At 42.9% G+C, this 12,310-nt stretch overlaps 1 protein-coding gene across 1 annotated transcript in view; it reads left to right on the top strand.

Moving 5' to 3' along the window:
* Positions 1-12,310, top strand: part of FOXD2 (forkhead box D2) — a 279,469-nt gene that overhangs the window by 161,752 nt on the left and 105,407 nt on the right.

Raw genomic sequence — 12,310 nt, 5'->3', positions numbered from 1 at the left:
TTTTTTAGCTGGAAAGAAACCTTGATTGTATTTCAATTCCTTTAATTATTTTGTCTAGCAGTGAGATCAAAGGCCTAGGTCTCAAAAGGAATCAATCCTGGGCCAAGCACTCCAAAGTGGGTCCTCCAAGTTCATAAAAAAAATACCATATTTAGTCATCTAACTTAGTCTGCTGTTCAGAAATGTTTGGGCCTGCTGCTCTCTAGCCAGACATGGTAAGCTGCCCCAAGATTATCAGATGACTTGTGCTGAGTGAGCACTAAGCAGTTATGAGCCTGTTTTCTATGGGTTTATATGGGGTAGTCCCAGATAACCCTGAAAATTGTCTCTTTTCTGTTTTTCAATATCAACTCATTCTCTTTCTGATCAGGTCTCTGTTGGGGTGGCTGTGAGTGAAGGACTGGAGGGAGGTGGGGGAAACAACAATTTCCTCTGCCCCCTTTGATCCAGCTCCACTTTGCTATGTGGCGATGCTGTTTTCAGATAATTCTTTTATCTGGCTCCCTTTTCCATCCCTCTGTTCTGCATTTACTACTCCTGTGCACATGAATAAACCAAGCTTGTGGAAGGACCTTGTTGAAGGGCCTTAGCAGCAGGTTAGGAAATGGAGGCTCACAGAACTGGGGCCAACTTCCCTGCTTACAAAGCAGGCCCTGGAGGTTGTAGGAGGGATTCCAACAACCAGCTCGGGGCTGGCCAGGAATCTGTGCACTCAACTTCAGGCTGCCACATTTGGGAGGTGGGCCTGTGCAACTCACTAAGGTTGTTCAGAAAATCCACAGCAGAGTCAAGAGACAGGAATCCACATCTCTAGACTCCCAGTCCTGTAAAACAAATTATAAATCTAATGCCCAAATCACCAGCATCCATCACAAAGAGTTTATCTCTTGAGTTGCACGAGTTATAAAGATGACTTCCCTAGAAATTAAGGAGTAGAATTTGTCTTATCTGGGATCCAGTATTCCTATCTATTCCACATCCCAGGTCTCTTCTAACTGGGCTGGGTATTTCCCAGATCCCTAATCTTTCTGTGGCCATCACCATCCTCAGTAATTTCTATCTCATATCTATCTGGGGTGCCACGACTTCTGCAGCCAGTACTGTTCCTTCAGCACCTTCATGCCAAGCTCCTTCTGGAAACCCCGTGGGTTTTGTAATATTTCAGCATCAGCTGTCAGACTACAGCGTAATGGATCTCCTGCAGCACTTCCTTCCCTAAGCAGCTGTTTACAAATCCTTCATATTTGGCCCATATTTAAAGACTTAATTTAAAGTGGAGACAGGAGGGCTGTAGTCTTTGTGCCATGATTGACACTGGCAACGCCCCATGGAGGCTGGAAGGAATCTCTGCACATCCTCTGTGGGCTTGTGTGGGCTGGATGAAACCTGAGTGATGAGTGTGATTGTACAAAAGCTCTCCCCTAGGAATGCTCGTTTGGCTGTGGAGAGAGGAACCACCTTCTTTTGTCACCTGCAGAGCTGAGGTTACAGAGTAAGAGGGGAAACATGACTGCATAAATTCAAAACTTTCTTCAGCTTCTTCCTTGTATGCCTCAGAAAATACCAGGGTATGATCATGACCTCCAGCATATGGGAGCTGATGTTCTCTGACATCTATGGCAGCACTAGGAGCTGCCAGCAGCCCCAGAGCCTCCAGAAGAGCTGTGGGGAGAAATTAGGACTGATTTGGACTGCAGAAAGCCCTTGCCCAAAGTCATGCTGCAGCAGATCTGTTCTGCTGCAGCTCCCAGCCCAATGTATTAATTGAAATCAATACTGTAACATTACAGTGCCAAGTGGGAAGTGCTGGAGGTGTAAAAGCAAACAGATTTCCTGTCCATTGAACACTGCTGGAAGGAGCTTAGCTTCCAGGGAAGAGCTGGGGTCAGAGCTTGGGTCGAGGTACCTGGGTAGGTACCAAAGGCTTCAGTCTGCTCTAGTAGTAGGAAGCCTTGGTACAGACCCCAGGGAAGGCAGTTTTTGTAGGTGTAATACTTCCCAGTTTCAGTAAGAACATTCATATAATTAGTTACCATGGCCTAGAGAGGTGCTGGTAGCTCCTTGAGCTGTGCTAATTAATCATAGCATCACAGAATGGTTTGTGTTGGAAAATACCTTGAAGGTTATAATTCCAAAGCCCTTGCCAAGGGCAAGGATGCCACTTTCTTAATCTGGTTGCTCAAAGTCCCATCCAGCCTGGCTTTGAACACTTGCAGGAATGTGACACCCTCAATATCCTCAAGCAACCACCTGTGCCAGTGCCTCACCACCTTCTGAGCGAAGAATTTCTTCCCAGCATCAAACCTAAATCATAGCAGCTCTTTCTGCTTGAAGCCATTCCTTGTCCTGTCACTCTCTGCCTGTGCAAGCATATACCAGCTATTGTCACCACAATAACCCCCTTGGAGCACTTTTTTCTCAGACACCCTCCCTGCCATGTGTTCTGCTATCTGCAAATAATGTCCTTGGGGTTTTAATCTCAGGCTGGAAAAACAGGGAGCTGCTGGATCTGGATGACTTTGGGAAGCTCTTCCACCATGCCATGCTCTGCTAGCCCAGTGCTGAAGTTTCTTATTTTCCTGTCTCTTTTCTTCTTCTTCTCTGAGCCATTTCTGCCTCTGTTTAATCTTTAAGCTCTTCAGGTCAGGTCTACTGCTCACTAAGCCACAGTGTCATTTTGATCTTGCCTGGGTCACCTCAGGTCTCCTGTGTTGCCACTGATGATGATGGTCTGGGGTTTGATGTATCTCCTGGGACTGGGATAATCCAGCTCCTGTGCTAAGCAGCTCTTTCTCTTCTTTGTCCTCTGGGGTGCAATAGTAAATTGGAAGTTTTTTGAGGCAAGGACAGTATTTCAAATAAACATCAGTAAAATACCCAGCACATGGGTCTCTGGTAGACATTCTTAAGCTTTAGTGGATACAAATATTTTATTAATGCTGGCAATAACAAGAGCATAATAACAGCCACAATCTAATACAAAACCACTTTCTGTCACTTTGAAGTCAAGTGAAAAAATCCCCTTCTAATGTTTATTTGAAATATCTTTCACTTTTGTTCATCTGCAGTTTATTTACATTTCAAGATTCTCATGTTTTTATTTCAAAATTTTGTAGATTGATAGTTTTAAAAAAAAGAAAGTAGAGAAATGTGAATACTTTATTTTCAAAATCTAGAATTTCACTAAAATCTGAAGAGAGGATGTCCAGCTGTTCTCTGCTTGAACTTTCTTATGTGTAGGATTTGAATGCCATGTGTTTAGTGTGAGAACTAACATTTTAAACTCTAAAAAATTTCTCTTTATTACAGAATGTACATTCTCAGTCCATTTCTTTCTACAATAACTGCACCCCAGGGTTTCTTTAAGCAAAGCTAAGACCCCAATGCACACAAATTTCACTTACTAGCAGGGGGAGAGCATGGTCATGTGCATGTGACTTTTTCAGGATGGCTGTGATTGAGTAAGTGTGTTAGAACACATTAAGTGATGCAAGAGTCAGCACCGGTGCAATTGCTTTTCTTCAGGCACTGGGGTCGTGCTCTGTATCTCAATTTTTACCAGCATAGTGGCTTGTGTTATTGCTGTGCCGTTTTATCCCAAGCTGTAACTCATGCTTAAACTTCCCAGATGGCCCCGGGCCAGACCTCTGCTTCTTGGGTGTTTCAACCAAAGTTTGCACAACGGGGACCCAGGCTATGACTGAATCCTCTCATCACGTAAAGAAATATTGTTGTAGTTAACAAAAGAGGAAGGAGCTATCCCAGAGAGATTTGAAACATTTACAGCAAACTATTACGCTGAATGACAAGTTGTGTGGAAATGTTGCTGCTCTGGTTGGGCACTGGTGACTTCTGAACCACTGACATAAGTGCCACTGAAGGGTTAAAACCTAGTAAAGATATGTTACTCTAATGCCCATTGCTACAATAACAACTGAACCTTCAACATCTTCCCCAAAAATTTCTTTTTCTGTGTTGTTTAATTATGAGCATACAAAGCTGAGACTTATGCTAACATACACATAAGTGTTGTGCTTCCACCTATCAAGATCTTTCACTCCATTCCGTTCCATTCTTGAGGGCACTGTAATAATTTATTCTCTCTGCCTTCTTCTTACTTTTTGTGTAATTATTAGTCTTTAAGCTAATCACTTGCTGAAAGTAAATAAATTCCTCTCAAGGTCCTGAGCTGCAATTTTGTCATGTGGAGGGCAATGGGTTTCTACATTGCTCACTCAGAATGAGGGTACTTCTAATTCAAATCTGTGACGCCGCATGTTTCCTTCAGCACCCTTTGACCAAAACTTGTTGAAATTAATTGTGCTGCACTGATTTCATGTCATGGAAATATGAAGGAGAAATATTAATCAGTTTATTAAAAATCCAGCAAATGTCAGGGTATTACCAGCCTTAATTAATATGTGTTTAAATTCTCTGCCGTGGGCCCTCTAGTCTCTTATTTTGTTTAAACTGAAGCTTTGACATTTTCAGTCAGCGCATTATTGTCTAACAGCGGGAGAGTGAAAGCTATACCCCCTTCCTTAAACACACCAGGCTGTGGAATGTGCTCTGTCTTTCTCCCATTCCCCTTCCATTTGTTAGGTACTGGACACAAGACCCTAACTCTGAGAGATTTCTTTCATTTGGACTAAAAGGAAAGAGTCAAGCATCAAACCAGATCTTGCAGCCAGAGCCCAAAAGCTGTATTGCAGGTCTTCAGTAGATAAAATATTGTAGTGCTGTCAGAAAGGTTTGGTTTTTTGCTTTTTTTTTTTTTTTTTCTGTACCAAGCCAATAATACTGTGTATTTATTGGTTCAGAATTTTTCTAACTTACACCATAAATCATATCAAAACAAAGTTAACAAAAATTCCCAGGTCACAGCAACTGGTGGTTCTGTCAATAAAAATGGACAAAAGCCAGAAGGAATATTTTCATGCAACCCACAAAATATCTCTGCTGGGAGCAATTTTACTTTCTCACTGTGGTGCCATCCTGACATCATGTCTCTATTATCATGAGCTTTTTCCTTAGTGTCAGTTTTTCTAATTAGTCCCAAAACCATGGAGAAGTGACCCCAGTGCTGGGATCAAGCAGAAGTTGCCCATGTTTTCATACATTTCTATCCTAAGCCCGCTCTCAAATGATTTAGCTTAACTCTGCTTTGGAGATGGGTTGGAGAGGGAAGTTTTACAAGAGTATGAAGTGACAGAATAAAAGGTAATGGCTTTAACCTGAAAGAAAGTAGAAGGTTTAGATTAGGTATTAGGAAGGAATTTTTTACTGTGAAAATGGTGAGGAATTGGCACAGGTTGCCCAGAGAAGTTGTGGATGTCCCATCCCTGGAAATGCTCAAGGCCAGGCTGGATGGGACTCTGGGCAATCTGGTCTAGTGGAATGTGTCCCTGCCCATGACTAGAGGAATTGGAGCTAAATGGTCTTTGATGTCCCTTCCAATCCAAACCATTCCATGATTCTATGTTTCTAAACCAGAATGGGAAACATCTCACCTGAGGCACTGATGAGGAGCTGTGACTGAGCCTGCACTCCTACCTTAACTCTGCTCTGTGGAGATAAATGTTATGTGTCACTTGCCAGGGTTAAATATAAGATACATACTGAAAACAGAGCACAGGCAAGTGGGTACATTCTGTCTGTTACTTAATAGACCTCTCATTTGCTTCAGCAGTTTTATTTGCTCTCACCACTCTGTCAACCTACATTTTACCTTAGATAATCGCGGATTAATCCTGCCAGGCACTCCAAAGCAGCATCCTATAGCTCACCTTCCCCAGCCCCATTCTTCTTCTGTGCCTTCAGGCTGGTTCCAGATGGACTAAACCATTATAGAAGCTGCATATGGATAGTTTCTTGTGATCCTGAGTCTGTGTATGAAAATAGATTGGTCCTTTCTGGTTGGGTGGGCCATGAGAATTACACCTTTCTCTTCAGGCATTGGCTGAACCTTTCTCCCAACCTCTCTACAGCAGGAAAACCTGAGTTTAGTTTGGCAAGTGTCCTCACACCTGCACCTATTTTGCCCCACAAGACTCATGATCTGGTCAATTCTCTGCCTTCCAAGTCTGGTTTTCCGTGGCTTTTCTTCATGCCCTGGGTGATGTGGAAAGAAGTCTCCAGTGATTCCATGTAGCTGGAGATGGTGTCCATAACCAAAATATGTTCAAGTGTCTTTCCCTTCTGAGATGAGCACCTTTGATCCATTGTTACTTAATCTCCCAAAATGTTTTCCAGCTTTGTTCTAGCTTTCTGTAATCCATCCTTTTTTGTCTAACCTGGCTCTAACACAGTGATCAAATTGTCACTGTCCTCTGTCCATGTGCCAGTCTGCATCTCCATGGATCCCAGCTATCCAGCTTCTACAAGCACAGCACTGAGCTGCCTCTGCTCTCAGACCCTCACAGCCACATGAAAGGTCATGCTTACAACAAAGCAAAAATGTTATGGTGGAAACTGGTTTTCTTGGCTGTGGGTGAACCACATAACCACAAACCCATCCTTCCTGGCACTCTACTGTGCCTCTGCTTATCATCTCACAGGCATGTGGGGATCACATCCACCATGGCCTGGGGCAGCTCTTCCTATGTGCACCACCCCACATCAAGGGTTCTGAGTGCAGGGGGTGGCAGCAGAAGGAAAGGAAGTCCAGAACATGTAGCATCAGCCTGCTCAGTGAGCAGTGGGGCCTCAGCTTTGTGTCTTGTGGTTGGACTCTGTTGTCCAGGGTTGGAGCACTGTGGGCTGTTGCTGTGCCACAGTTTCTCTGAGAAACTTTGTATTTTCAGGGGGTCAATAATTTCATATTTTGGAAATGGTAGATGTGTTAGAACTCAACACTTAACAGTATTCAGATAATAGGCAGCTAAAATCACTGCTGGTTTAAAGACCTCTCAAATTTCTTTGTGGATTTCTTGTTTCAGAGGAAAGGATTATTTTTCTTATGCTAATGGTCTCATCTACATAGTGTAGTTGTACTTTGTGATCCCTGGAAATACCAGGGATTTAGTCTCCTTAGCAATATAAGGCACCAAATAAAAAACCCACATGAATCCAAAAGCTTAGAATTTTGGGGTGCTCCAAGCCCAAATGCAAATTGATCATCTTGTACTGTTTTCTAGGAACAAACCTCAAGTGCAGTCATGGTTAAAGTCATCCCCTCTATCAGTTCTGCCTTTGCTCATTGCTTCCTTGGATGGCAGACTCTTGGAGCACAAGAAATCAGTGTCTTTATTTGTGCTCAGCAGGGCTCAGCAAAGCAAGGCTCCTAACCTGAAAACAGCCTTTAAGAGAAATACAGTTTAAATATTCCTCTTTTCTAGAGGGTTTGACTCAGCCAGCTGTGGGAAATTCCACCTTTTTTTCCTTCTCTCTGCTGATGTTGGCTTGGGTAGTTTCCCTTCCCTCCGTCTTCACTTGGATGAGGAGTGACCTCCCTTCCCCCAGAGCCTGGGATGTCCCAGGTCATGCTTTCCCAGTCAACATGAAGCCCATGACACCAGAAAAGTGTTGCTTATTGCTCAGGGACAAAAATAGAAAGTATCCACCCATCAATCCCACCTTCTCTGTCAGCCTGTACATGGGCTAAAAAATGCTTTCAGGAAACACAGTGTCATTGTTCAGATCTGTTGCTACTCTGAGTAATTAAACTGGGGCTTGCAAACAAACATCAGCAATGGTTTCACTGCAAAAACCCTCTTGAGAAACACACTTAACATTCAGTCAACATGGTAGAGAGAAACTCTCCCCCAAGCTTTTTAAAGGAGATGAGTCATTTCCACCACTGCCTGGGACAGAAGGAGAGTTTACTTAGCATAGCCCCATTTGATGGTTTTCTGCTTTGTGAGTCATTGGGGCTTTCTTTTCAGCTGGTCATCAACAGAGAGTGGCTGTACTGACAAGTAGGCTGTGTACAAGGGAGAGATGGCTCTGGCCATGGGCAGCCAGCTTTCTCCTCTGCCCCATTGGAGCAGGGGAGCCCAAGCTAGAAAGCCCTGTGTGACAGTCTTGTCACACATCTGGTGGTAGATGTGGGATTTATGGAGGGATGGCAACTTGCTTATTTAAGTTAACCATGGTTTTAAGACATGTAATGCCTCTGAGCTGTGGTTGGTGTCCCTCCAGCTCCATCTGGCTCTACAGCACAAGGACCTGAGTGGCACATGGGAATAGCCTGCAAGCCAGATGCTTAACATTTATTTTTAGTGATGAATAAACTTTGTAAGCATCTCATTATATAGTCGCCTGCCCTAATTAGTAACATTCTGACAAGCATTAATCTGCAAAAAGCTTAGTGTTGCTGAGAGTTCTCAGTGGAGCTCTGAGGAGACATCTTCTTTGTGGAAGCATGGAAGGGAGGGCATTAGTAGAAACAAATGAATGCCTGGGGCTTTGGTGGGATCTACTTAGGTGTTCCAGGATTTTTCAGTGGATTGGGTTCTCCTGAGTGTTTTAAGTGCAATTCTTTGCTGACCTGCACTGAATGTTCAGTGGATTCCCTTAATAAAAGGGGATTTGATTTTGGCCATGTGATTTGCATCATAATCCTGAAAAGAACAGACATTGAATGGTCTTGTGTTAATCAGCAGTGATGTTTGCCCTCCGTCTGCTGCCTTCATCCTGCTGCTTTGAAAATGTGAACAGAGAGTGAAGGTAGGACAGAATTGCCTGGTCTTTGGGTCCCTGGTCCTCTCCCAAGACCAAGAGCCCCTAACACCTGGGTCTCATTGCATCCTGTCTTGTGTCTGTGAATGAAACCTGGGCCCTGTGAGGAGCTCTGTGCTGGCAAAGCCCTGGTGCCACCACAAAACCACTCTTCCAGAAGGATGTTCCTCTTGAACCTCCATCAAACCTGAAGTTTCCCGTGCTGTTGGGTAAAAGTTGAACCCCCTGCTGTCTCTTGCTGGAGGAAAGCCTGTATTACAGTAGACCCACAGTCTCCCAATGTACACAGACAGTTGTCCTGAGAGGTAAAGCAATAACTCTAATGCAAGACAGAAGACATAACAAGCAAGTGGAAATTTTTGCATAAAAGAAAATATCTGAGACTACAACAGATATTAATGAACTGAGAAAACAGACAGATGTACCTTAGGGATTTGAGTGATACCTGGGAGCATATTTTACTTTATTTTGTTCATATTTTTACATCTGGCACTTTCACCATATTAATGATTTAAGGAATAATTATTGTAAGGTTGAGTTTCCTTTTAAAAACTTTCAGTGTTCCATCCTGGAATTCATTCCAGATGCTGGTAACTAAAACTGAGGAAACATGCTTCAAAATGATAGTCTTCTCCAAGTCAGGATGACAGCAAAATATGTAAACGACCAATGGCTCTTCTAGCTCCTTGGTTCTTTATGAGCTATCTGATTCCCTTCCAGTTTGTTTAAAATTTTTACCATGCAGATGTTCCTTCGGGTGACCAATTTTTATAGTTTTGAAAAGATTATATCGGTTTTCCATGGTATTGTGTTACTGTATTTCTTGGATTTTTTATAGCACTTGAAAGGCTAATTTCTTAATCAGACATTACTAGTGGAATGTAGAAAGAGAGGTTAAAAAGCCAAACTGGCACTGAGAATTAAACACAGGTTCATAATAATATGAAAGGAAAACAAAAAGCATCAACTTGAGGATGTTGTTATTGAATGAAAGTTGAGAAAACTGCTAGGAACATGCATTTTTTATTATTATCAAAGGTGTTAAAATATATACATAGCATATGTTTGGCACTGAATTGTTGTTACACAGTTCTGCAGTATTCAGCTGTCTTGGATAAAAACTATCACTTTGATACTGGAAAATTATTATGAAAATGTTAGTTTTGGGCCTACTAGTAAAAAGCAAAGATTGTCTTGCATGCCAGTGTGGTTTCAGTGAAGGGTTTGCACTGTTTCCAGAAACTATCTTTGGCAGCCACCAACTTTCACCTTCGTCAACAAGCCTGCATAACATTTTGTCCTTCTTTATCCTTGTCAGGACAGCTGATGTGGAGACAAGAGATTCAACTTGGCTTCACACCCTGAAATTCAGAGACAGATTTCAAACACCATTTTAGGATTATAAGTAGCAACTGAAGCGGGATTTAAGGAATGCTGGTACAAGCATTTAGAAATACTCAGGAAGAAGGATGAAACCATTCCCACTATAGGGTTATTCTGTTTAGTTTCAAAGTAAACATGAATGCTGTTATATTGACACACAGCTTACGTAGATGCATGGTTTGGGTCCAGTCCAGGGCTACCATAATTGCAACTACCACACCAAAGGCAGGTTGTTTTTTTTCCAACTGCTCCCAAATTCCAGGTTGCTTCATCTCAGGGCCTTGAGCTAGGATCATCCCTCCAACAGGTATGCCGTTTCCAAATTCTTTAGAGAGTATCTTATTTCTGGAAGCTTGCGATTCAGAATGGGCTGCCTATTTCCTGCAGAGTAGTTTCCATTGAGTCATATCATGTTCATGGGAACAAAAAAACAAACCAGGGCTGTGTTAGTTTATAATATTGTGTAAATGTTACGTAACTTGGCTTCTGAAAGTTTTCTTTACCTTCTTCTGGAGCGCTGGAAATTGGCCCCAGTCAGCGGCAGGACGCAGAGCTGGTTGTGTTGGCGCTATGGCTGGTGTTAGCATTTTCTCTGGAGCCTGTTCAGGGAGTCCTGCTCACATAACCAGCACTAAATCATCAAGCTCAGGGTCAGGCATAAGTTTTTCATCAGATGACAGAGTCAGGGACCTGTCACCTCTTCTTTGCCTGCAGCCACAGCACGGAGGCCAGCCCACTGCTGAGGATCATCCAGGAATTAGCACCTAACAAATTCCCTTGCTGCCTGCAGGAGCTCTAGGCATCTCTCTGCCTGTTAGCTTTCCTGCTCTCCTCCTGTTTTATGTTGTAGTTTGTGGCTTTGGGTCTTTTCTGCAGCTTGTTTTAAGCTTGTTACAAGTTTGGGGGAAATGTTTTGCAACTTCCTTTGTGTATGAGCACGGAAACAGAAGCAGAAATGTTCTATATCTTACATTTCTGTCACTTTTGCTATTGCAGGGGACTTGGTTTCATTTTGGTCCTCCATTCCTGGGTGGAGATGTACTTTGTAGTGGGAAACGTCTAAGTGTGATAGAGAAACACCAGTCTTCTTTGTGCTGGGGTTTTAGTGCCTGTTGTGTGTGAGAAGCCAGCCACCTGCTCTGCTCATTTGATTAGAGATGAGTACAAGTCCTCAGACATAATGATTTTTCTGAGTCATTGAAAAGCAACTTTACCAACTTATTTCTGTACCCTGTTTTTCTAAACACTCAGTGCTGAATAGTTGTGCTGTTGCCCAAAGATCTCTGCCTGCAGTACCATGCCAAGGATTTTGGAGCAGAGGTGCTGCTTGGGCCTGCAAGGAGATATGAGGTTGATGTGAGATTTCCTGGGGAAGAGCTGCCCACACTGGGCCAGCACTGGCCAAACTTCCTAAGTGCTTTATTTCCACTGCTAGGAAATCCATGCACTCACAACGCTGCAAGCCAAACCACAGGTCGCAAATCAGATTTTCTTCTAAAAGTCACCAGCAAACCAAGCTGGCCTTGTCTCTCTGGTACATTTTATTTATCTTTTTTTTTTTTTATTAAACTCTTAAGGAAGTGGGTGGCTATCTTGCCTTCTGTTCAGTAGCCTTCGGGGTCAGAGCAGGTGCCTGACCTCAGGTATGCATCCCAAGGCTGTGCCTTCCTAGATGTTGTACTGAGAGAGAGCAGCACTGAGAAGGCGATTAAATGCTCAATTCTATCCAGTACAATTAGAAATAAGCCAAGCATTTCTAAGCCTTCCAGCAAACTTGATCAAAACATAACAAATCTCTCTCCTCAGCTATTGTCTTCCACCCCTTTTCCTCCCACTGCAGCCTGAATTAAGTGAAGCTATCCATGGATTCACATGAGGAGGGGGCATGTGCAGTTTCCATGCCAGTCATATGGATTCTCACTAGATTTACCTGGAACTGACTTGTTCGGTATGAAAAACTATAAATATTTTGATCAGTTTTAAGTAAAACAAACAGATTTTAATGAACAAAAACCTGGGACCTGTGCAACTAGCGGATGAGAATGCTACAGCCTAATGTGCTGTAGGAAAAGGACAACAAGAACATATTTCCTCTGACCTCTCTGAATTTGAGGGGTGATGGTTCAATAAATTAGGGATAAAGTGTGAAAAGTGTTTACCAGAATGGTATTTCTGGTTGCTGGAACTACATCTTAGACTTGGCACTTTTGTTCTCCTGGCTGTTATTAAGATTACCGTGCATTTATGC

The sequence above is a fragment of the Lonchura striata genome, chromosome 8 (assembly GCF_050655825.1).
Source record: "Lonchura striata isolate lonStrDom1 chromosome 8, ASM5065582v1, whole genome shotgun sequence".
NCBI classification, from domain to species: domain Eukaryota; kingdom Metazoa; phylum Chordata; class Aves; order Passeriformes; family Estrildidae; genus Lonchura; species Lonchura striata.
The sequence above is the reverse complement of the archived record's forward strand: the minus strand, read 5'-3'. Positions and strand labels throughout refer to the sequence as shown.